This window comes from Neofelis nebulosa, chromosome 17, assembly GCF_028018385.1.
Source record: "Neofelis nebulosa isolate mNeoNeb1 chromosome 17, mNeoNeb1.pri, whole genome shotgun sequence".
Classification (NCBI taxonomy): Eukaryota; Metazoa; Chordata; class Mammalia; order Carnivora; family Felidae; genus Neofelis; species Neofelis nebulosa.
In genome coordinates this window covers 21,724,484-21,748,279 of record NC_080798.1, presented here as the reverse complement: position 1 = coordinate 21,748,279, position 23,796 = coordinate 21,724,484, and the positions used below count along the sequence as shown (strand labels likewise).

Below are 23,796 nucleotides of genomic sequence, written 5' to 3'. Positions count from 1 at the left end.
TGGAGTCGGATATTGTCAGTCTAATTATGTTTACATAACTTAAGGCTTGTATCCTACTTGATGCGTATACATAGAGTACGTACTTCTACAGTCGCCCTCAAATGCATTATTTAGTAGACAGATCATAAATATTTCTATAAAAAGGGAGAAAAGGCAGATATGTAATTCAATTTTTTCGTTGCTGTTGTTCCGAGAAGCGAGAAATGCTGCTTTGTGAAAAACTTCTCAGCAGGCCATGCTTTGCAAATACTAAGGAGGTAAAGCCCCAAACTGACTTCCTTCTCATCTGGGGTCAGAATCGCTGATGTTTGTGAGTCTGGGAGAGTAATTAAAGTCCCAAGAGAGATGCGCGCTGTCGGAACAGTCCCCGCGACGCAGAGCAGGGGACGGGGCTCTTTTAACAGCAAACACGAGCCGGGGAGGGTGGAAAGTGCAACTCTGCCCTCCCAGGTGCATTTTTCTGAGCATGTTATAAAAAGGGTGTAAACGGGGCGACGAGCTCCCCTCTCCTTGCCCACAGGCACTTGCGGCGGGAGGCCCCCTGTCTGGGGCTGAAGCAGAGGGCTGGGGGAGCCTACCCGGGGGTGTCCTTCATAATGGACTCACACAGATGTCGGCTTTGATGGCTCAGCTCTTTTTCCTCCTTCTTCCACTGGCCGAGCCTCGTTTGCCTTGGAGAGAAGCGCTTCTCTCATATTCTCAGTCTATGACATTTAGGGGGCATTAGAAACCGCCTCCGCAGCCCGTCCGCCAGCCCCCCCCCCCCACCACCCCCCAATTCTGGGGAGAAGAGCCTTGCTCCAGCCTGAACCCGCGTCCTCCGATCAGGCGCCCGGGGCCAGTCTGGGCTGCTGAGAGCAGGGTGCGGGACTTGTGTCTGAGCCGCTGGGAAGCTCTCGTGGTGGCAGACAGGAAGGTGTGGTCCTGGGGTCGCTGATGGGCATTGGCTTGCCCCTGGTCCAGCCATGCTGTGAGCGAGTCCCCATAACATAGTCTAAGCCTCTGGCCAGACCTCCCTTAGACCTCGTCGGGCGCCACGCCTGGCCAGCTTGATGCTTTCCTTTGTGTTGCCAGAGGTCCCTCTTGCAATAGTGACAGCCGTCACACGTACCAGCTTGGTCTAAGGCAGAGCGGGATGACGAGCGAGCCACTGCTGGCAGGATTTCGGTTTGACTGGCTCAGGCCCCCTGTGGGGATCCCCAGGCTCTCAGAGCAGTACCTGCCCCAGAGATGGGGGCTGTGTGACTTCCTCAGGCCAGCGCAGGGGGCAGCTCCCCCCGTTCCCGGGCCTTCCCCCAAGGCACACAGTTTGCCCCCTTGGGCTGCCCCCTCTGTTCTCCAGAGTTGCCCTCAGCCACACCCCAAGCCCCCTGCTCTGTCTGCACGAGGCAGGCTGAACTTGCGGTCCCTCCAGCTCATACCGCCAGCCCCCCTTCCCTTGGGCCCCCCAGCCAGTGGGGCCACAGAGCTCTGGGGCAGCTGTCCTTTTCACGCATGCCCTCAGAACTTACCCAGCTCAGCTGGCCTGTTCGGGTCGGGGAGGCATTTACTCATTCATTCATTCATTCATTACACTGGGCGTTGGTTGTTGCTAAATAGCATGTGTGACTTTTCCTGAGCGGGCGACAGCCAGCTGCCTCTTACACGCTCACAGTCACCCACTGTGTGTGACCTTCTGTGGCCCAGGAATCCAGGTCCGCATCCCCTGCTGGGCACTGTGTTCTGAGAGTCTGGTATATACACAGTGGGCCCACAGCAAATTAATGAATTCTTTCTGCCAGTTCTCCTGCTATGTGTGTATGGTCTCCTGTCATTCCTGCCAAACCTTACCCTTCCTGCCCTCAGATATGTGGCCACGACTTACATCGTCCAAGAAGCCATTCCCAAATGATCTAAAAACAAAGAGGGAGGGTCAGGTCGGGAATTACCCAGAGTAGGCACAGCATCCAGTTTGCATCCAATTTTTTATTAGTTAAGTATTTTGTAACAAAACCGAGAACTTATTATTTATCTTGTCTATTAATTCCATTAATTTCTATTATTATTAATTTCTATGATATATCTTGCTAAACAGTACATCAAGAGTGTTTTCATGCCATCATTCTCTGAATGCATCCTTTTTTCTGGTTGCATAGTATTCCACTCTTTGGCTATCCTACCATTCATTTAAGCAGTCCTCTGCCTGTGGACATTTAAGGTGTTTTAATTGTTTTGCCAAAAAAAGGTAGATACAAAAGAACATTCTTGTATATAAGTTTTTGTGAGTCTTTCTGATTATGCTCTTAGCAAAATCTCAAGACATTTGTTGGACCAGTTGGATTAGAGACTTTCTCCTGCTCAGCCTGCTTGACTGATAGACTGTTAGCCTGGAGTGGCTGGAGGCCAGCTTTGCTGATTTCTGGAAAATGAAGCCCCTGGGAAGGCAGAAAAGAGAGGGGTGACGGCTTTCTGATCACGTCGTCGAACACCTGGATCCAGCCATACCTGAATCTGCGGTCCCTTTGTCTACTAATACATTTCACCTAATTTTATTTGGGTGGGGTGTCTTTCACCTGCTACCAACACTTCTGTCAAACAAAGAATGAAACGTACTGTCCCAGGGCTGGACGAGGATGGGGGGCCATGCATCCCATGCTTCAACCTCTTCTACAATGGTAGGTGGCCATCGGGCCTCTGATTAGGATCCTCCTGAGGTGCTTTGAGACTCACTGCCTTTGAGTCAGTGTATTTCTTTGCTGAAAACTCTGACTGTTGGGAACCTCCCTCTCATATTAGCTAAAACGTGTCTTCCCATACCTTCTGTTTGCTGATGAAATTTCTAGAATGCAAAGCATTCTAACTGAGGATGGTCAATGCTAGCTCTTCCCTCCATACCACCAGTGATGGGTGAAGTTAACCCACGATCACCGTGTAGGGTGCCAGCCCCCAGCGTACTGCCCAAACTAACCCACGAAGCCTCACATTAACGCTTAAAGCCACGTCCCTTTCCAGACCTCTCTGCCTCAGTTTCCCTTCCCTCAGAGTGGGCTGTGAGAGAGACCTTATTCAGCACGAAACTGTCTTATCTACAGTTTAGCAAATGTCTGTGGAGTCTTTAAAGCAGCTTCTATCATCATAAAAATATTTTAACTTATAACCTCAGGAAGAGATAGGCATGGGAGTCTTTATAAAGCACAGAAATCCAGATGAGCATAATTTGAAGGTAATTTGAATCGTAATGAGTATTTTTAATGTAAACAGGCAGAGGAAATACGTGCTGGGTTCTGATGTAGAACACACACCCAGATATGTCTTTTGATGGAAATATCAGTGCCATGGGAATCCAAGATGATGCAGACATAAATGGCATCAATGAGAGACGGGCAGTATTCGCCGTGGCTGCGGGTTGGACGTCTCAGCAGGAGAAGAAAGGCGATCATCATGCTAGATGGTCCATGGTCACTGCGGCTCTAGCCCCTAAATGCACGTGAGGGACAAGAGGTGTCCGGTTGAGAGCAGTGACTGGTTCTTACAAAGCCTTAGAGAAGGATGAGCCAGAAGGGTTCTCGGGGACAGGAAGGTTCAGGTATCCGCAAATATCAGGCGTCTGAGACTGTTTGCCACCTACGTCCGCGCTTGTGTCTACCCAGTGTGTCCGTTCCCTTTGTCCCCATCCTTCGTACTCACACGCATTTATTTGGAAGGAACTTTTAGATCGTTTCCACGGGTGTGAGACCATGGTCCCTTGCCTCGAATAAAATGAAAACAAGCCACCATTATTGAATGCGAGCTAGATGCTTTTGCTTACTAGAGTTCGGTGCCTTATGTCTATCCCCTTGTTAAAAAAGACGAACAAAGTGTGAGACAGATGTTCGGGGTGTCCTGGCACCGCACTGAGTCTTTGACCTCGATGGAATCAGATGCACGGAAAGAACTAAAGCCTGGGCAGGTTTCTACGTGGCGTCTACTGTTATCTCATGTGCTACCTCAAACCCTTCCGGCTACCCCTACCGCTAACTGCCCATGTTGATGGAGTCCCATACCCCCATTTCACAGATGGCAACGCTGAGGACCAGAGAGGGGAAGAAGCCCTCCTGGGGTTCCTAGCCTCCCGACACCCGGTTTCATGCTTTTCCCTTGTTTACTATCATTATTTCTGCCATCCACCCCATAGCTCTTCCATGAAGGTCGAGGGACCGCAGCACGTCCAGGACAGATGTTTAACTCTTCTGGAAGAAGAGGCCATGTGAGAGTGGTCTCTGTGAATAGGACCTATGGCACTAGCGTGCCAGAGAGTCCCATGCCTCATCTCAAAGACAAGAACACTCAACTAAAAGCACAATCTTTTCGGGGCGCCTGGGTGGCTTAGTCGATTGAGTGTCCAACTTTGGCTCAGGTCATGATCTCACGGTTCGAGAGTCTGAGCCCCACGTCGGGCTCTGGGCTGATGGCTCGGAGCCCAGAGCCTGCTTCAGATTCCGTGTCCCTCTGTCTCTCTGACCCACCCCTGCTCGTGCTCTGTCTCTCTCCGTCTTTCAAAAATGAATAAACAATTTTTTTTTTTAAATAAAAGCACCATCTTTTCTGGCTCGAAGTTATAGCTTCTAGAGCGACAGTTGCTTCGACCAAAACACATGCCGAAAATCCATAATTTTCAGAAATGATCACCAGCCTTCAAAAAAAGCATGTTTATACCCAAACTTCTCAGTGTGTTCCCCCTGTGTTCACTCTATCTTTTTCCCTGCACCGCATTTTCATGTTTCTTCCTGAATAATTGCTTTCCCTCTGGAGCATCAGCATATGCAAATGGATCCCGATGGATGGCCAGCCGGGCTTCTCCCCAAATTGAGCCAGATAATTTTGTGGTGTTTATCCCTCCAACGTTTTTGAACCTATGGCCATGCTGAAGCAGAGAGCGAAGTTGCAACGTCAGTGGTAGGTCCATGCAAAATCGAAAAGCTTCATTGATTCTACTCCAGGCATCTTTGTCAGCCTCTCCCATAGGTGGTCCTGGAACCAAACCCTTGTTTCAGAAGCTAGTTAAGAATGCAGCTCCCCGGGCCTTCCCCAGACTTACCGAAATCTGAAGTTTGTGACTCTTGAAACTTTACGTTCTAAACTACGGCTCACGGCGCCAACCACCCTGAGCCAACAGGTAGCTATCCTCACTGGGCAAACATCCATTCTATATCTGGATGTGCCACAGTCAGTTCACATCCCCTCCCAGCCTCGTTCTGTATTTGCCATGGTTCTTATGGGAGGTGTGAAAGACATCTAGTTCAAACTGGATTAGATGAAACGTATCGGTGGACAAAGGGATGGGAAGTTCAGGTACAGCTGGATCCAGGTGTTTAATCAACCATCAGTGGATCTTCATTGAGCACCTGCTGAATGCTAAGCCCTGTGCAGGTCTCTGCTGTAGGGGGAGGAGGTCCCTGCCTTCAGGACACTTTAAGGCTTATTGGGAAGGCAAGGCACATGTTTGAAGAAGCCTATCAAAATGCAAAACAAGGGGCACATGGGTGGCTCAGTCCATTAGGCATTCGGCTCTTGGTTTCAGGTCAGTCCATGAGTTTGAGCCCCACATGGGGCTCCACGCTGATGGCACAGAGCCTGCTTGAGATTCTGTCTCTACCCCCCTCTCTCTGTCCCTCCCCTGCTCCTCATGCGCTCTCTCTCTCTCTCTCTCTCTCTCTCTCAGTCTCTCTCTCTCTCAAAATAAATAAACTTTAAAACATGCGAAACAAATAATGTAACATGATGCCCAAAGACACCTGCCCTCCTTACAATGTATCCTGTCCTGTTAATTTCCTAACCCACTTTCCATGAGCTGCTCACATGTGCTGATCATTCAAACCAAAACAAAAAAAAAAAATGTAGTTCATTTTTCTGTACCAAGCCCTGTGCTGAGTTTTGGGCACACAGGGACGCATAGCACATAGCCTTGTTCAAATCTCTCTCTGCCCTCCGCTCCTGAAGCCTCCCCCCGCCTCCCTCCCATAGGGTCACTTGTGATGCATTTGGGGATCCCTGAGATGATCTAATCATCTCAGGATCCTTAACTTGGTCACATCTGCAAAGAGTTCCACCATGCTGGCACCTTGACCTTGGATTTCCAGCCTCTGGAGCTGTGAGAAACAAATTTCTGTTGTTTATAAGCCACCCTGTCTATGGTATTTTGTTATACTAGCCTGGACAGGCTCAGACAGAACCTGACGTTTTGGGGGGTTGTCGTTGTGCCCACCATGCGTGCCTTCCTTGGTCATGAGGCAGAGGCTGGGCATCTAGACGTTTCCTTCGGTATTCACTCCACAAATGCACAGTCTCTTTTCCCCTTTCAGCCACTTTTTTGGCCCACTTCCCCAGGACACGTGTCCTCCTTGGTAAGCAAGAGCTCAGGGTCACAGATCAGGCTGAGGCTTGGTGGCCTCCCTGGGAGACAGCCCGGCCCCACCCCCTCCCCCCAACCCCCGGGCAAAGGTTTCTGAGAGCTAATCATCACCTTGTAGTCCCTGGGTGTCAATGCCTGTATTCTGCCAGCAGCAAGGGGGTCACAAGTCAGTGCACGCCTAGGGTCAGTGAGAAACACAGGGAGGTTAAGGGGACAAAGAAAGGCCAGGGCAGGGCACATTCCCACTGGGAGTTAACCTAGCAGAACCACAACAAGACAGGCAGGCTGCCCCGGCTGGCGGCCTCTCCCTCGCAGGAATCTTCTCTGTGTGAGAAGGGACACGTGGCCAGCTCCCAGAATTTCCCCCATCGTGCCTTCCAGGGGCTTGGCTCCACACCCACTAGGGAAAACTCTGCCTTCAGAGCAAAAATTCCGAAGGGTCCTGCCTTGTGACTGGGATTCATGCGGAAGCGTTGTGTCCGGGTACCGATTTCCCCTCTCAAAGTACCCCAGGGGGCGCTCACCGCCAGCAGAGGCTAGCCTTAGCATGCCCATTTTACAGATGAAGAGGCTGAGGTCCAGAGAGCCTGACTGAGGACACAGGGAGGGGAGGGGGATAGAAAAAGTCTCCAGAATGTGGACGCCATGCCCAGGAGTCTCTACTAAATAGCTGAGGTCCTAACCCAGGATAAACCAGTGTGCCGGCAGAGCTTGGCTGTGTGCGGAAGGGCAGAGAGAAACAGCAGCCCGCAGGTCTTTCTGGGTGCAGCCAGCCTTGCCTTCTGCCCTGGCCCAAACACTTCGACGGGTCGCACTCTCCAGAAGTCTCAGGATGCACGTGACCTGATACGACCATCCAGGAGAGTCCTGTTGGGAACACGGGTCCTGAAGATGCACAGTGAGGTTGTAATCCGGGTCTAAGCCCTTCAGCCCCAGCCATACAGCCGTCTTTATTACCTGCAAAATCAAATCACTGCAGAGAAGCCAGGACCACGGAGGCCTGCCCGCGCAGGCAGGCCCTGGCCAGGCTTGATCCCACCCCCCACCCCTCCCCACCACCCCGAGAAACTCATGCAATTGTAGAGCCTGATGGGATAACGGGCATTGGTTGAGGTTTTGGGGTGGGAGGAGGGGGTCCGTCCTACTTGCCTGAGAATGGACCCCCGTGACCACCACTGCCTCTCAGGCCCCTGCTGTACTTGAGGGATGTCTGACCCCTGCCATACCAGTCACTTTCTCCTTGCAGGGAGTGAGGGTGGGGAGGTCCCAGGAGCCAGCCTCCTCCCGTCAGTGTGCTGGGGACAGTCACTCGGGGCCCTTGGATGTTTACCTTATATCCTGAAAAGGCCAGGAGAGCTGGTCTGCCCAGGGCGACAGGGAGGCCGAGGGAGAAGGGATGTGACTTGGGGCCTGGAGCGTTCTCATTTCCAAGCTGCATGTCCCAGAAGGCAGGGTCGTCCTTCCTTACAAGAGTTCCCTGGGCTGCTTAGGACCGCAGGAGAGGCTTTGGTTACTTGCAGCCAAAGGAGTTTTGACCATGGAGGCAGCCGTGCAGCCTTCATGAGCAGCGTGGCGGGGGCACGGGCTGGGTGGAGACCCCAGGACCCTGGACAGAGGGACCGCTGCCCTTCAGACTCCCTGAGGCCCAGCAGGGACCGCGGCGGGGTCCTGCTGATCCTGAGGCCCAGTGCCCTCCACCAGGAGGCAATGGTGTCTGTGCACGTCCTGAAGGGCCTTAGAGGACACACCCTTCGAAGGCGGGACAGGGTTCCTGCAGGCAAAGGGAAGGACAAAGGCCAGGAAGATGGTCTGGAATACTTGGCTTGTGGAGAGACGGTGTCAGTGACCTCCCCCTCACCTTGACGTGTCCACATGTCTCCAAGTTCCCGTGGGCATGACCTCACTCCCACATAAGCAGGGAAACTGGGAGTTGGGGGGCGGACGAGACGGCCATAACCATCACCACAAACTGGCCTGCCTAGCACAGCGGGAGTGCACCCCCCCACCCCCCACCACGGTTCTGGTCAGAAGCTGACAGCACGGCATCGCCGGGCTGTGCTCCCCCCACAGGCTCCAGGGGACAATCTGTCCCTTGGCTTTTCTGGGGCTTCCAGTGCCCCTCAGCTTATGGCCGCATCGTCATGCCCGTCTCTGCCTCTGTTTAGCCACTGGCTTCCCCTCTTCCACCTCATGTGAAGACACTTATCATTAGATTTAGGGACCCCCCCCAACCCCCAGAGAATCCAGGGTGATTTCATCCTAAGACCCTTAACTTAATTACGTCTGCAAAGACCCTGTTTGAAACAAGGTCACAGTCACAGATTCCGAGGGTTAGGATGTGGACAAAGCATTTTGAGGACCATCCGACCCCTGATGCTAAGGTTGGCCGACTTCCCACGGTGGCCACTAAGACTTTGAACGAGGGGTGGAGCCAGGCCAGTCTGACTGCCCTGGTGTTTGCAGGGTCCTACACAGAGGTAGAGGGGAGCCTAAGGTGGGGACAGAGGAACAGAGGGTGTGGGGAGGAAGCCACCCAGCCCTGGGTAGTCCCTCCACACACTGGGAAAACCAGATATGATTATATTTATTATAGGTCTATGGTGCTCAGAGAAAAGCCAGTGTTAAGGCCCTGGGGTTCCCTCTACACGTCTCTGCCTTTTCCTCCGCAAATGATTCTGCATGAACCACGGCTCCCCCTTAGGAGACCCCCTGCAGATCGCAGCGCCTCATCGCTAGCAAGGGCGACAGGCACCAGAAGTTGGAACACTCGAGGGAGCCCCCAAAGGGGAAGGTGTTGAGTGGTCCAGGATGAGCCTTTTCTCCGGGGATGTGTCGGGCGGGGGGGGGACCAGGAGCAGAATGGAGCAAAACTGCGTCCACTGGGTGCTGGGACAGAAGTGGTGCCTCCTCATTCAGGCCGCAGGACAAGCCACCTCCAGGGGCGCTGATGGCTGAGTCTGGGCAGTACTTGGGCAGCAGACTGTGAAAGGGAAGGGGGCTGCAAGGAACCCCGCCCCACCCCTACACTTCCACGCCCAGAACTGGCAGCTTCGGCAGGTCGTGTGTGCCGCACTGGGGTGTGCCAGGCACCCAGCCTGTCCCCCTCTGCGGGACCAAAGGGGAACTTCACGGAGGGCGTGTCCCCAGCTCCACCCCCGCCCCCCACTTTTGTGCGAGGAGTCCGCGAGGGCCCTCCCAGGTCCCCCACACCCACCGCCCTGTGGTCTTCTGTCGCTTTCTCACTGGCTTCCCCACCCACCCCCCATCGGCCCCCCTCGGTGTGAGAACCAGCAAAATGCATGCTTTCACCCAGACCCGAGTAAATCACTAAGTGACATAGAAAGTTAAGTTCAACACTCGGGAAAATTGAATTTATCTTGGAAATGCTTTATTCTTCCAAAAGTTCACTTTGGCAAAGTCTAATGTACAGAAAAGCATGAAATACTACGGCTACCGACGGAGCGGGTTCGTCGGCTGAGCATTAAGCCTCGGGGTCCGAATCCCGGCTCGCTCTCCGTCAACCACTCTCTTTAACTCCTATGTCCATCAACGTCCCTGCTAAATGGGGGCCTTACGCACATCTCATCTTGCCATAATGTCACAAGACCCAGAGAATTACAAATCAGGTTTAAGGCGGAAACCGTGACAGCCAAATCTAAGCACACAACAAGTGCATTAAGTATCTGTCTCCATTTAGCCTCATTCCAACCTACCTCTCTGCTCAGACCCGCTCCGTGCGGCGCTCAGCTGGAGGCAGCCTAAGATCCATTTTAGAGTGGACTGAAATATACATGACAGTTCATGCTGCACATGAACACATACAACTGTATAAAATATTTAAATAAAGACAGGAAAGAACAGAGGATTGCTGCAAAGCCTTTGGCAGACCCAGCCTTGGGGAATTTAGCAGCTTGAGATTCATTACAAATTTCATCTTTAATGTTATTTTTAGTTCAATATTTTGTAGCACTCAGAAGTAAATCTTGGTACGCTGTCTCCTCTTCCCCGGCTTCCTCTCTTCCGGTGTCTGATCCTTCGGTTTTACTGAAACCGAATACGTTTTCAATAAAATTGATTTGTGACGTCGTCATGCTGTTTGTTACCGTCTCCCGTTCCTTGACGGAATGGTGGTGGGGGGGGGGGGGGGGAGAAGGATTGCGTGATTTGGCAAAGTGAGGCGGATTGCTCTTGATTGGGGAATAAATTGGCATGAACTTGGAAACCACCGGCGCTGCAACAAGGAAACTCCCCTCTCGTGCTCTGCCATTTTGAAGTTTCAGCCTCACGTTGCAGTCCTGAGTGCACAGGGTTCACCGACCTCCCCGGAGAGAGTCATCATCTCAGATACCGATGCAAAGGAGAGAAACAAACTCGGGCTTTCAATAATTGCTGCTCAGTTGCTCTCTCAATATGCCTTTCCACCTGGCAACCTCCAGCGAGTCTGTTGCTTTGAAATGTAATTCTAAAAGCAGGCACCTGTCCCCAAGGTGCGGGGCAGGAGAGGACAGGTTGACCAGAAGCTCTGTCCTGGGGTCGTTGTGCATACTTTCTGCCCGCTAGCGAGATGCAGAGAGAGTTAAATAAAGCTTTGTCCAGGAGGCAGCCCGCAAAATGAGAGGGAAGGAGGCAAAGGCTGACTAGCTGCCCAGCCAGCCCCTAAAATATATGAACTTGAAGCCCCTGGAACAGGGAGAGCACCCAGAAAATTCCTGATGGTTTTGGCTGAACTGGAATGGGGGGTGCTCATTTGTCACATTAGGGCAGGGCTCGACTTCTGACCCTGGGAAGCAAAGGCATGGTGAGTAAGGGTCACACTGAAGCAGCTTGAAAGAAGAGGACGTTCAACCCAAATACCAGGTGACCTGTGACGTTTGCCAGGTGGAGATTTTGGGAGCAAGTTATCTGCGACTTGGGTTTTCCATATCAACAATTGGTCTGACAACGTCTGCCTCCGATTTTAACAGGGTATTTGAGAATGCAGGAACAAAAGATCTGTTTTAGCATGTTAGCATGTTTGCACATGCAAAGGAAAAGGAGAGAACTGGGTGGTTTTCTGGGTAGTTTATAACTGAATAAAGCCCAGTGGTTTTTAAAGTAAAGACACTCAGAAATGTTGATGCTGGAACAAAGTGTACCTAGAGAATTCAGGCCAAGGATTTATGGAAGGAGTGCTCTGGTATGGAATCTTCAGGGAGGGGAGGACAAGGAAGTGGGGGAGGGGAGGGGAGGAAGCCAGGCAATGAAACGCGTTCAGCTGGAGTCTACCCTCAGCCCCATGGAGAAGGAGGTCTGGAGCGTCAATGACTCCAAGAGCTGCCCCACCTTGAGGCAAGGGGTGTGGGCTTTCAAAGTCCTGTTTCAGTCCGCCATTGGTTGAGGCCATCTCAAGGAGGAAGGGGGTTATTCCCCAGGTATCTCCAGGCGACGTGACTCCCGAGCACTGAGGACAATTCTTAGGAGATGTGTATAGTCAAGGCAGCCAGAGATAGCTCATAGCACCTGCTACAAGCAGATCTGGCCGGGGCACCCTTGGCACCTGCCCCAGGTGGGCATGACTACCCACTGAGACCTCATTCTATCATTTTTCCTGCCGGCTGAGACCTACACTCCAGATCAGGGAAACAAGAAAACGCACCGCGTTCCAGTAAGCTCTTGAACATCTCAGAAGATAACTACCTCGCCAGGGTTCAGGCGGAAAGAAGACTTGGTGCCTGGCAGCCCAGGTCTACAAGAAGAAGGGTCAAGTTGAGAACAGCAGAGGGACCATTTTTGCCTTTATCCTGTGACATGACACTATTCCACTTAAGTAGCTGCCATCAGGCCCAATGAGAAAATACATTTCACACCGTGTCTGGCACATAGTAACCACTCGCTCCATGTTGGCTTGTTGTGAGTATCATATTCCCAAAGAGGTCAAAGAAATTAGCTGGGATTTTCTTCTTAATGAAAACTCTGATAAGATAATCATTGTCCGGTGGGGAGGCTTTGACTCCCTTGCTAACTGGGATGATTAAATGTACTTGATTACACCGGGGCAATGACAGTATATAGATTTTCTTCTGTGCCAATCTCAATGGCGTTGCGGTGGCCATGACTATTAGGAAAGATTCTGAGGCCGAACGAATCCAGGCTCAGGTTGAGGGAGTTCACTAATTAATTAATCCTGTCCACTGCACACACCAGAGGAGAGGTCCGAGCATGTGCAACCCAAGACAGCCCTGTCCTTCGGAGTCCTCAGAACTCATGGCTTTTATTAATCACAAAGCTCCGAGGAAGCGGATTGTAAGGGTTACTTAGCTTCTTAAGCAGCAAGTGTCAGACTCGGTGCTTTCTGCTTTCGGGAGGTGAGATGGGGGAAAAGTCCCCAGAGTGTGCCAGACGTAGAGATATTTCCCAGGCAGTACCTGGATGCTGGAAATGAGGAGAAAGGAGGAGGAGGAGAATTTTGAGGAGAAAAAGCCCTCCACGACTTGCAGCCTCTACAATCAGCATCCATTTGGAGCGCTAGCATCCAAAATACAGCAAAAAGACCGACATCTCAGTGCAAAGATGGGCAAAGCATAGAACCTCTTAGACGAGAGCCAATGGCCGAAAACGCAAAGTTGCTCGATTTTCACCAGCTGCACGTGACGTGTAAAATAAAACAGCATCACCTGTGCCAAATTGGCAGAACTTTGGAACCTGGTGATGTAAAGTGCTGGGGGGGGGGGGAAGGGCGAGGGGGAGGACGGGGGCAGCCTGAGTGGGGCTACACATCTCACAGACCCTTAAGGGAACAGATTGGTGAGACCTAGTATGACAGAAAAGGTGCAGATCTTCTGTCCTTCCAGAACGTCTATCTCTGGATAAGTATCCACTAGAACAACACTGCTCAAGGAGTCCCATGGAAGGATGTTTATGGTGGAATGAGCCAAACTGCCCATCGCCAGGGAAAGGGGTAAGTAATAGTGAGGTAAGTCAGATGTCCAGGTCACCTCTGAGAAGCAAAGAAGCATCCGAGCCATGTTTACATAGAGAACAACAGCAGGAGTGACCAGCCTTGGCTCCTAGGCCGTACACAGAATAGGAGGCTGACAGGGTAGAGGTCAGCTAGACACATGTCCCTGTACCCGCAGCAGCCTTGGGATCCCTTTCTTTTGGTGTTCACTGACCACATTCCCTAGGGAGCCCTTCTTGGAGTTGATTCTCAGGAAGGGCCGCCGGTAGCTTTCCTGCTGGATGCTACTTGAGCTCAAGTTCACAGAGACAGAGATGTGGGGTGAGCAGGGGGCAGAATTACAGTACCCCCATCACTCAACCCTTTGACGCCTTCTGGGCAGGTTCCTACCATCTCTGGTGCTTTAGAGCAGACGTGAACAGGGGAAGAAAGTTGTCCGGGAACCCCTGGTCTCCTTGTCCATGCTGCTGGATGGTGAGTCTCTCCATATCAATGCCTCCTAGGCACCACAAGTCAGTGGCCAATAAATTGCTCAGAGGGATTTCTTCCCCATCCTCTGGGTCTTTCCAGACTCTGAGAACTTTCTCGGCAGAGAGCCTTCCCACAAATGCCTCCGGTGCTATTTCTGTTGTGTGGACTGCTCAGAACTTTCTTGTTCACTGCTACATTAAAAATGGCGGCCTGTCATCTCTGGGTGTCGTAGGCCCTCCAGGCCTCCCCACTGCTGGCTAGTTCTCTCCCTGGTCTCTCCTCCAGGCTCAGCCCTGCAACCAGCTCCTGGGACTCTCATGCATGATCTGTTTTATCTTCACTGGGGAAAAACCTCCATGTCCTTTCTCAAGGCCAAGGTGAGAGGTCTTGGGACAGCTGGCACATTCTTGAGGCAGTCCTGTGAGATCTGGGGCTGGGGGTGCAGAGGTGGATGCTGGTAGCTTCTGTGTCCTTCCATGACCTTTCTTGTGCCCATCGCCCCTTCCCTTAATTCACACCACCCTCCTCTGTGTTGTGCCAAGCCCTTGAACAGGCTTTCTCTCCACCAGCAGCTCCCCCTTCCGGCCGATCTCTGCACAGCAGTCAGGAGCGCTGCTTGCAGGGAGACACTAATACAGAGTGCCCTTGACTGTCCTTGTGAATTATTAAATACTTACTGAACATAGGATACAGAGCGGGTCAAGACAAACGCTGGCATGCACACCTTTAACCGCTGTGCTGTTCATCCTGTGGCCGTCAGGGAGAGGTCAGATATGACACTGGTCTTTGGAGAAAGAACCCCCAGGCCAGAGTCATGCAGGGGAGGACACTCTGTAGTCCAGGCAGCTTGAGTGGCTCAGAATCAATACGTCTCGGTGAATTCAGTTCCCGGCTCAGCTACTTATCATCCCGAGGTGGTCAAGTGGATGTCCCAAGTAGCTGAGCCTAGAATGAACCCAGGTTTCTATTTCCTCCTGTGCGTCATAATCATGTCTGTCTTACCGTCTCATGGGACCTCTGAGGGTGCAGCAGAGTCATGCACAAGGAAGGGTTTTGTGACTACAGAGGCCACCCCTGTGCAGATGTGTTCCTCTGTAGCCCCTTCTCCAGGCTCATTGATCAAGTCATCTGATCGGCAGAGATTTACTGAGAACCCATCACGTGCCGCGGATTCTTCTAGACTTGAGGGATGCAAAGAAGGACATGATCTAGTCTTCCAGCGGCTTCTAGCCTAGCAGGAGAGGATAGAAATAGAAATCCAAGAGCACAGAGTGGTCGGTGTTCTCCGGGGCAGAGAGGAAAGGCGCTAGTCTAGGCATATAACCGGTCATTTAGCTTGCGGGGGGTGCAGGCCGGGGGGGAGGCTCCTTGGCTGACCCCATGCCAGTCCGAGTGAGTAACAGGTACAAAAGCGTGAAGCAGTATGGTGCCCTCTATGGGAGAGGAGTTCAAGGAAGAGTCGTGCGGTGTAGCCGATGTGGTAGGTGCCCCACCCGTATCATACCTGCGCCCTCATGGACACTCACAAGTGGCTGGTTCCTAGTGCAAGCTCCTCGGGCCACAGAAGCCTGCCTGCCAGTGAGGCAGCCCAGAATGCCAGGAAGGTAACGCCCCTGGGGACATCCCTTGCCTGATAATAGCTCCCGCCACCCTGGGGGGTCGGGAGACCAATCTGTGGTCTCTTCTGCACAGTGTCCCAGTGAGACTCAGCAGACCTGCGTCTGGTTGCCCACAGCAGTAACCTACTCCCGATGCCTCCTGCATTACCTGCTTTTCCTTTCCTCTCTCCCTTTCTTGCTCCCCCATTGATGTCTTCTGGGGTTACCAGCCAAATAAATGTGAACACTAGTATCCTTGTCTAAGGGCTGGCTTCTAGAAGAACCCAACTCAGGTTGGGACAAGCCAGATTGGGAAAAAGCTACCTGTTCCCCAGCTCACCCCTTACATGCGTTTCAATGGGCTGTCCCATTCAGGAGAAACTTCTGCATTTCCATGGGTTAATGTGTTTAGTCTGTTTCCGCTCTACCTGCTGATGGGTCAATGGCACAAACGCCAACCGCCCTCCGGCCTGGTAGACCCTGCCCCTCCCTCCCCTTCTTCCAGTCTCCCCATCAGACCCACACCCCTTGTTTACCAAATGTTCAATTTTGGTTATGTTACTATAAAAATCAAGCAGCTGGCAATTCCAGCTTGATTAGCAGGTCTCCAGTTTTGATTAGTAAATTACTGCGGTAATCAAGGTTAATTCTCATTGCAGTGCTCAGCAATGGATTTCATATTTTGCAGGGAAATGGTTTTCCTGCCTGGGATGGAGAACATTTCATTAAAGGAACCCAGAGATGTGAAAGGAGGGAAGGGAACCCTGGCAGGACTGAGAATGGTTCTTGTACGACTCCTGTCTCTCCAATCTGCCTTCAGATGGGCCCTTTCCTGGGAAAAAGGAGCCTGCACAAGACCTCTGGAACAATACCAGTTTCCGACCTCAGGGCCCTCTGAGTCTTTGAGAAACCAAGGAAACCCTTTTTGCTGGAATTGGAACCTAAGTGCTGGGGGCCAGGGGACAGGGCTCAAGATAAGAGGTGCCTTTGGGCAGATGATGTCTTTAAACACCAGTAGGGATGAAAGGAGGGCAGGCGTCTGTCCCAGCTGGTTGGGGGCAGCTTCTGCACTGTCTGCCCTGGGGGAAGCCTCTCTCTCCAGGGAATGAATGGCACCTGTAGACCAGGTCTGGAGTCTGAGAGACACTCAGATTGAGAGAAAGCTCGTGAGATTTCATTTCTGACTTTACCCTGGGTCCGGGGTTTGGACTGTGGAGTCTGGGTAAGTTGGGATTAAGGTGTCCTGTCCCACAACCAAGAAATAGGACAGAAGGGGAGCGCCTGTGTGGCTCAGTCCTTTGAACATCCAACTCTTGATTTCAGTTCTGGTCATGATCCCAGGGTCGTGGGATGGAGCCCTGCGTCGGGCTCCGCACTGAGTGTGGAGCCTGCTCGGGATTCTCTCTCTCTCTCTTTCCCCCTCTCTCTGCCCCTCACCCCTGCTTGTGTGCCTGCACTCTCTCTCTCTCTCTCTCTCTCTCTCTCTCTCTCTCAAATAATAATATAAAAATCTTGGGGCACCTGGGTGGCTCAATCGGTTAAGCATCTGACTTTGGCTCAGGTTATGATCTCCCGGTTTGTGAGTTCAAGTTCTGCATCAGGCTCTGTGCTGACAACTCAGAGCCTGGGTCTTGCTTTGGATTCTGTGTTTCCCTCTCTCTCTCTGCCCCTCTTCCGCTTACAGTCTCTCTCTCTCTCTCTCTCTCTCTCTCTCTCTGTCCGCATCTCTCTATCTCTCTCTCTCAAAAATAAATAAACATTAAAAAAATTTTTTTAAATGTTAAGAAAAAAAAAGAAATAGGAAAGAAGAGAGGAGGCTGGCCCAAGCCCACCCACCCAGGATCTCTCTGTGAGTTCACTCTCCATCTGTAACTCCCTATCCTGCAATCACTAAATGTCAGCAATGGACGCATTGCCTCCCATAGGTGACATTTGTTTTCAGCATCTCTTTGGGAGATGGACCCTGTCGATTAGAATTCATGTGATTTGGTAGCAGGAGAAAGCACTATGTGCTAGGTTGGCTGATGGCTCAGAAGTGCCCTGGCCCCATCCTGTATCCTGGGTGTCTTGAGAAGGGGCTTCCTTCTTGGTGTCTCATGTTTCCATATTGCCCTTCCCAATTTCCGGAGTCCTGGAAGCTTATGAGCGCCTTTACAAAGTGGGGGTAGGAGGAGATGGGGCTTTGACCCGAAAAAGCTGGGGCAAACAGTCCCGTGTGGGGTGTAATTGACGGGTCTAAATCCTCAGTGTCCGTATGGACCACACTTCTAGGAGCAGATGTCTGCTCTGGAGGAGGCCGAGACGTGCCCACACCTCATTTCAATATGTTCCATTAGGCAGAAGGTGAAAGGCTCCCCCTCACCCTACAAAATCTTCAGACCCCTCAGGGCTCTCAGGCAAGAGCTCTCAGATTTTCAACGCTGTGTCTTTTGCGAGCACATACACCCAACCATCCTTAATGTTTTCCTGGCACCAATGTCCCGATGTGTTTGTTTGGAGCAGTATGAATAAGGCCCCATGCAAGAAGAGGGGACCCTCGGGGGAAATAATCAGAGGCCAGAAACTGATCAAACTCCTCCAGGATTCCTTGCTTAAGAGCAATTAAGTTTTTACACTTTTTTGGGTGGTGGGCATGGGGCAACTGTCTGGGGGGCGGGGAATGCAACTTAGGAGGGAGACACAGGGTTCACCTCTCTCTCAGCCAGAGTGTCAGCTGGACTCAAACCTCACCCAGCCATGTTAACCTCCAGCCCGCCACTTGGTCAAGGCACTCCCTTCTGCATGCCCTTTTACCTCGGTTTCTTCATCTGTGAAATAGTCATTAGTTCTAATAGTAATTGAGTCAGAGGGCTGGGTGAGGACATGTGAGATAATACATCTAAAAGGTGTTAACCTCTTTAAAAAGTAGTGTTGATAGAGGTTTTTTTTTAGTTTATTTATTTATTTATTAAGGGGCAGAGGGAGAGGGAGAGAGAATCCCGAGCAAGCTCCACACTGTCAGCACAGAGCCTGATGTGGGGCGTGAACCCACAAACTGTGAGATCATGACCTGGGCCGAAATCAAGAGTCGAATGCTTAACCGACTGAGCCACCCGGGAGCCCCCAAAAAGCAGTGTTTAAATGTTATCTATTCCTGTCATTTCACAAGTGACCATGCTCCAACAGGGCAGCTCCAAGGTGCCATCCAATGTTTGCTTCCTGTTTGCCGATGAGCCGCGAGCCAAAGCAAGCAACGTGGCCAAGCCCAGAGTCAATATGGGAGAGCCTGGACACTGGGTAATATGACTCACTGCAGCCATTGATGGAACAAGTTAGCACACATGCCTCTCTCATCCCACTGGTGATGTTGATGTTGACGACTGGCTCGGAAGAGAAATTCCTTTACCGTGACACGTGAGCACTTCGTTTCACTCAGGGATGAAACTCTGTCCCTAAGTTACCATGTTACCTATGACTCAGTTAAACTCCTTTGGCCACCTCAGTACCCAAATGGCTGTTACTTCCTGTGTGCTTCCGAGTTTTCTCTGTCCAAGCTCGTCAGCGGTTTTTACCATGTCTGCGTCTCCACGTTTGTGGCTCTTTGTCTCTCACCTCCTGGGGCCATTGGATTCTTCCTCTTCTTCTCCCCATTCCTTTGGCTTGGCTAAAACACCCGCAGGATGGAAGGGGCAGAGGAAAAGGAATTGGGAAAGAGGATACTTCAGAGTCAATGGAGAATTCAAGGATCAGACCCTTCTCGGTGGGCCGTTAGATATCAGGAAAAGTAGTTCTACTGAATTGGGTTTTCCCCAGACGAAATTCTACAAACTTTCTTAGCATCATGCAGATTTTCCTTTGTAGATGCCTGTCACCAGAGAAAAATGCCATTGTGTTGTGTCATGCTGATGCCACGCTGAGACTGGTAACCCTATCAGCCTGCAGCAAGACTACGGAGTCAGAACCCAAGAACGATGGCTTTTGGCATCATCTTCCCGCTAGTGACTGCAGGTGATGTCAGTTTGCCGAACAAAATTATAAGCAAAATGGATGTTGTGGGTCACAGCGCGGCAACGAATATATAGCTGCATTTCCTTCAATAAATCTGCCCTCTTCTGCCCGGACAAAGACATACAACCTACGGTGATTGACGTTTTCACCACTAAATTATACTATGTCTGTTTCTAGAAGAAATGTCTCCATTCCAAAATTAGCTAACCATCAACATAACATAAAATAACTTGAACACGGTGTCATTTCACAAAGATATTGATTCATGCAGACTTATTGGATTAATAACTGGTTTCCCATAAAAGGAGTAGTCACTATGTCTTTGGTAGACAGAAAAAATATACACTTTAGAACAATATATATTGGTACATTTAAGCCTGATTGCTGAGCTCAAATAAACAAAACAGTTTTCAGAGGCAACATTGCAAATGAAAACAGAGGTGACACAATGCAACTTACAAATGGATCCAGGGGTGATGGAAAGCTAATAAAAAAAGACAACTATTTATTTATTTGGGGCATTTGATTTTACTCTATTGGATTACACAAAGCTCTAATTTTTCACTGCAGTCAATCTGTATAAAAGTTCAACTGATTGAAGCACATATTTAATTCCCGAATGCCTTTTCTTTCAACCCCTACCTCTTCAGAGTTGGACAACCTTTTGGTGTCCTGAGTAGCAAAGAGGTTTGCTTATGTTGGAGCAACCAGACCAGAGGAGATATTTAAAGGCAATAGGTGATTTACTCACTTCCTAATGACAGCCAATCCACTCTTTCTCCTTGAGGACTGGTTTTGCCAATAGGTTGAGAAAATATGTTTCTTTCTGTTTTGGTTTCTTATTTTATTTATTTATATTTTTTAAGTGTGATTTCTTCAGCGAAGTTCCATGGTAATAAAGTAATTGAAATTAATCTTCCTGGTTACTCATCCAACAAATCATCCCATGGCATTAAGAATAAAATTCGAGCACCTTAACATCGGTTTGGCGTGATTTGACTCAGCTGGCTTTTCTGAACTCGTCATTTTCCACCGTTGCCCATGCACCATTGCCCATCTATTTGGACTTGTCTCTCAGTTCTCCACATTGCTGTCTCTTTCTTTATTTTTAAAAAAACATTTTTTTAACATTTATTTATTTTTTTGAGAGACAGAGACAGAGCATGAGCGGGGAAGGGGCAGAGAGAGGGAGTCACGGATTCCAAAGCAGCCTCCCGACTCTGAGCTGTCAGCACAGAGCCCGACGTGGGGCTTGAACTCACGAACCGTGAGATCATGACCTGAGCCGAAGTTGGATGCTGAACTGGCTGAGCCACCCGGGCGTCCCTCCTTCTTTTTATTGGAATCCTTCTCTTGACCATTCGGTTTTATAGAAACAGGTATACACCGTTTCATTATCCAGTTTTATTTTATTATGGCTTCCTATTACTGTCATCTCCTGCCACAGGAACATAAACTCCCTGGGGACACGCAGGGGCTCTTTTGGTCTTGTTGATGGCTATATCCACACGGGCCGGCATGGGGGCACAACCTAGAAGGTATCCAATACCTGAATGGACACACCTCTGAGAAGAAGGCTCAGAAATGACAAGTTTTCATCTCAATGTGACTCCAGCTTTCTGGCATGTCTTGGTAGGATCCCCATCGTCTTTGTACCTTTGTTTTTCTTCCCTTAAAGAAAAGTGGTCTTCACTTGCTGCCCAGAAATGGTGCACAGATAAACTCAGTGCACCACAAAAAGGAACAAAATTTATTTATTTATTTATTTATTTATTTATTTATTTATTTATTTATTTTTAAAGTGCTTTCTGCGTATTTGCGGCAGGGTTGAGAGGTAGGAAAGAGTTCGTTAATATGGAAAGCCAACCAACTATGGCTGTGAGGCCACCTCTTATGTAGGGATGGCAGGGCGACTTTGGGAATGGCCACGGGAACTTTCAGGATCCCACCACAACTGGCTTTCTTCAATTTATCTTCTGGTGTGGAAGGAGATCACTGTTTCTGCAGTGGAACGCTAGATTAAGTAGTTGTATTAAAAAAGAATGTTTTAAAGCCCTAGAATCACACACCATGAGATGGCCACCCAAGGACAGACGTGTGGGAATGAGGCCCAGCAGGGACAGCAGATTCATGGTTCAATTTTTTGCTTATTTCTGGGCAAAAGCTGATTGAGTGAGCGGGCAGGTAGAGTGGGGGGCCGCTATTGCAACCATGGCTTTTCCGTCTCTGGCCCCCACTTCCCCCAAGTAGGTATGCGTTTGCATTAATCCTACCGTGGTAACTCCCCAGTAGCCTCAGGCTGCTCCAGATTATTTGTAGCTTGATTTATCGCTTCTCTGGAGACCGGTGCAGACAGCCTATGAACTTCCAAATCCCTGGGAGGACTTGGTAGCTGTGTGCCCATCTGGAGGCCCGTGGAGGGGACTGTTCGCTCAGATCTCTCTCTCCAGGTGAGAGAGGTAGCCGTTTGGCAAGGTCTCGGGGCTTTAGGAACAGTCTCGAATTCCCTCTGCCTGCCAAAGCTGGGAAAGCCTTGCCCATCTGCCTCGTGAACTATGAAATATCTAAGGCAGCAGTCCAGCAGCATTTAAGGTCTTTTCTGATTGGCAGAACCTGCAAATAATATTGAAAAACCGGTACCAAAGAGCCCTGTAGCCACTGACTCTGGATCCTAGAAATGTGCACTCAAGCAGTGTTTATCCTACAGTCCTTAATTCCTGTCCTTATCCTGCAGGTCCAAAGAGCCTCTGCACGTCTCTCCAGAGACAGGCCTGGAACTTGCACCTGTGACGGCCACATCACTTTGCCCGTGGCTTTCCCCGGCCGTCTGTCCTGGGACAATGAATCAAGTGTGTTTGGCAAATGAAGATTTTTTTTTTAAGTTTATTTTTTTTATTTTGAGAGAGACAGAGAAAGAGAGAGAGAGAGCAGAGGGGCAGAGAGAGAGAAGGAGAGAGGGAGAATCCCAAGCAAGCTCCACACCGTGAGCACAGAGCCCGATGCGGGGCTCAAACTCACCAACCTCGAGATCATGACCTTAGCTGCTATCAAGAGTCGGATGCTTAACTGACTGAGCCACCCAGGTGCCCCCGAAGACTTTTTTTTTTTTTTTAAGAGACTGGATACCTGCTGAATCTCCTTTGCAATTGGAGAAGCGCAAAACTATGTTAGTTCGGCACAGTTACACACACGTGAGAAAGGGGGAGAGAGAGGAAGTAGGTCCTACAGGAGAAGAAGGCCCAGGAGGGTAACGTCGGCCAGCACACCTTGCCGCCCCCTGAACTGCCTCAGGAACCACCTCTCCCATTCCGTGACCCTCACTTCCTTGTTTGTCCCCGACCCCCACCCCCCGCAGTGATTTTGTAATTTCCAACCCATCCTTCCTGAAGATAAAAGGCACCATGGGCGGGATCCATGAATAAAAGTCGTTATTTATCGATGCCAGTTTTGGGGAACATTTTTCCTTCTGATTCATGAACCACTTTTCTACATTCGAAAAGCAGTTCATAAATCGTTCAGCGCCGGCAGAAATTAATAATAATGAATCCATTTACATAAAATAGTCTCATCCTGCCAGGTGCTGATAATATTGGAAACTAGACCCTCTTTGGGAAGCTGGATGGCATGGCGCGTGCGCGCACGTGTGTGTGTGTGTGTGTGTGTGTGTGTGTGTGTTCCCACGCATCAGACCTCACGCCTCGTGTCGGCGAGCTTAAGCCAAAGTTTAATTATTTTAGCGCCCAGTCTTGATCACCGGGAGACGCCATTCAAAAACATGGGACAAGATGAAAAGAAGAGAAACAACCCAGTGCCTTAAGAAGACAGTCACGAGCCGTGTCAGAGGTCATATCCAGCCAAATTAACCCTTAAAGCCGTTCTGAGAAACGCGCCGAGGCACAGAATCATTAATTCCCGGGAGAAACCATCACATTTGTTTGTATCCACACACTCACGCACAAGCGTAAACACACAACGAGCTCCTGGGGCACTGAAGCGAATGCAAAGTCAGCAGGTTGATTTATCGCAAACTGTGTTTTCCAACATACATGCCAACAAGCACAGGTTCTAACCGTTATTAGTAGGTTCTTAGGTGGGAAAAGAGCACTGGGATCAAACAAGCTGGTGTGGCACCCAGCAAGGTCAAATTCAAGGGGTGCTTTCCCGCGGTAGATTACCACTCTCGCCAAAGTGGACTCAAGGGTTAGTTAGGCAAGACTTGTTGTTTGGCTTTGTTTGAGTTTTTCCCCTCAGAGACAGAGGGCTAAACCCTCCTATTCCCCAGCTCTTAGAACTGGGGTGTCTCTGGTCTGCACCTGGCTCCTTTCTTGGGTCGCACACTTACCCCTTTGTCCCCTCATGTCACTCCTACGCCGATAGGAAACGTGTGGATTTTGTTTCACGTGCATTTTCGCTTTGTTTGCCTGCATTTTTAA

General features: G+C 50.4%; 1 long non-coding RNA gene across 1 annotated transcript; it reads left to right on the top strand.

Moving 5' to 3' along the window:
- The first annotated feature begins 13,104 nt into the window (after positions 1-13,104).
- LOC131500374 (uncharacterized) lies at positions 13,105-22,807 on the top strand. The gene is made up of 5 exons (XR_009256264.1): positions 13,105-13,307; positions 16,065-16,164; positions 18,542-19,363; positions 20,811-20,995; positions 22,098-22,807. It is a non-coding gene; the product is annotated as an uncharacterized LOC131500374 (long non-coding RNA).
- The last annotated feature ends 989 nt before the right edge of the window (positions 22,808-23,796 follow it).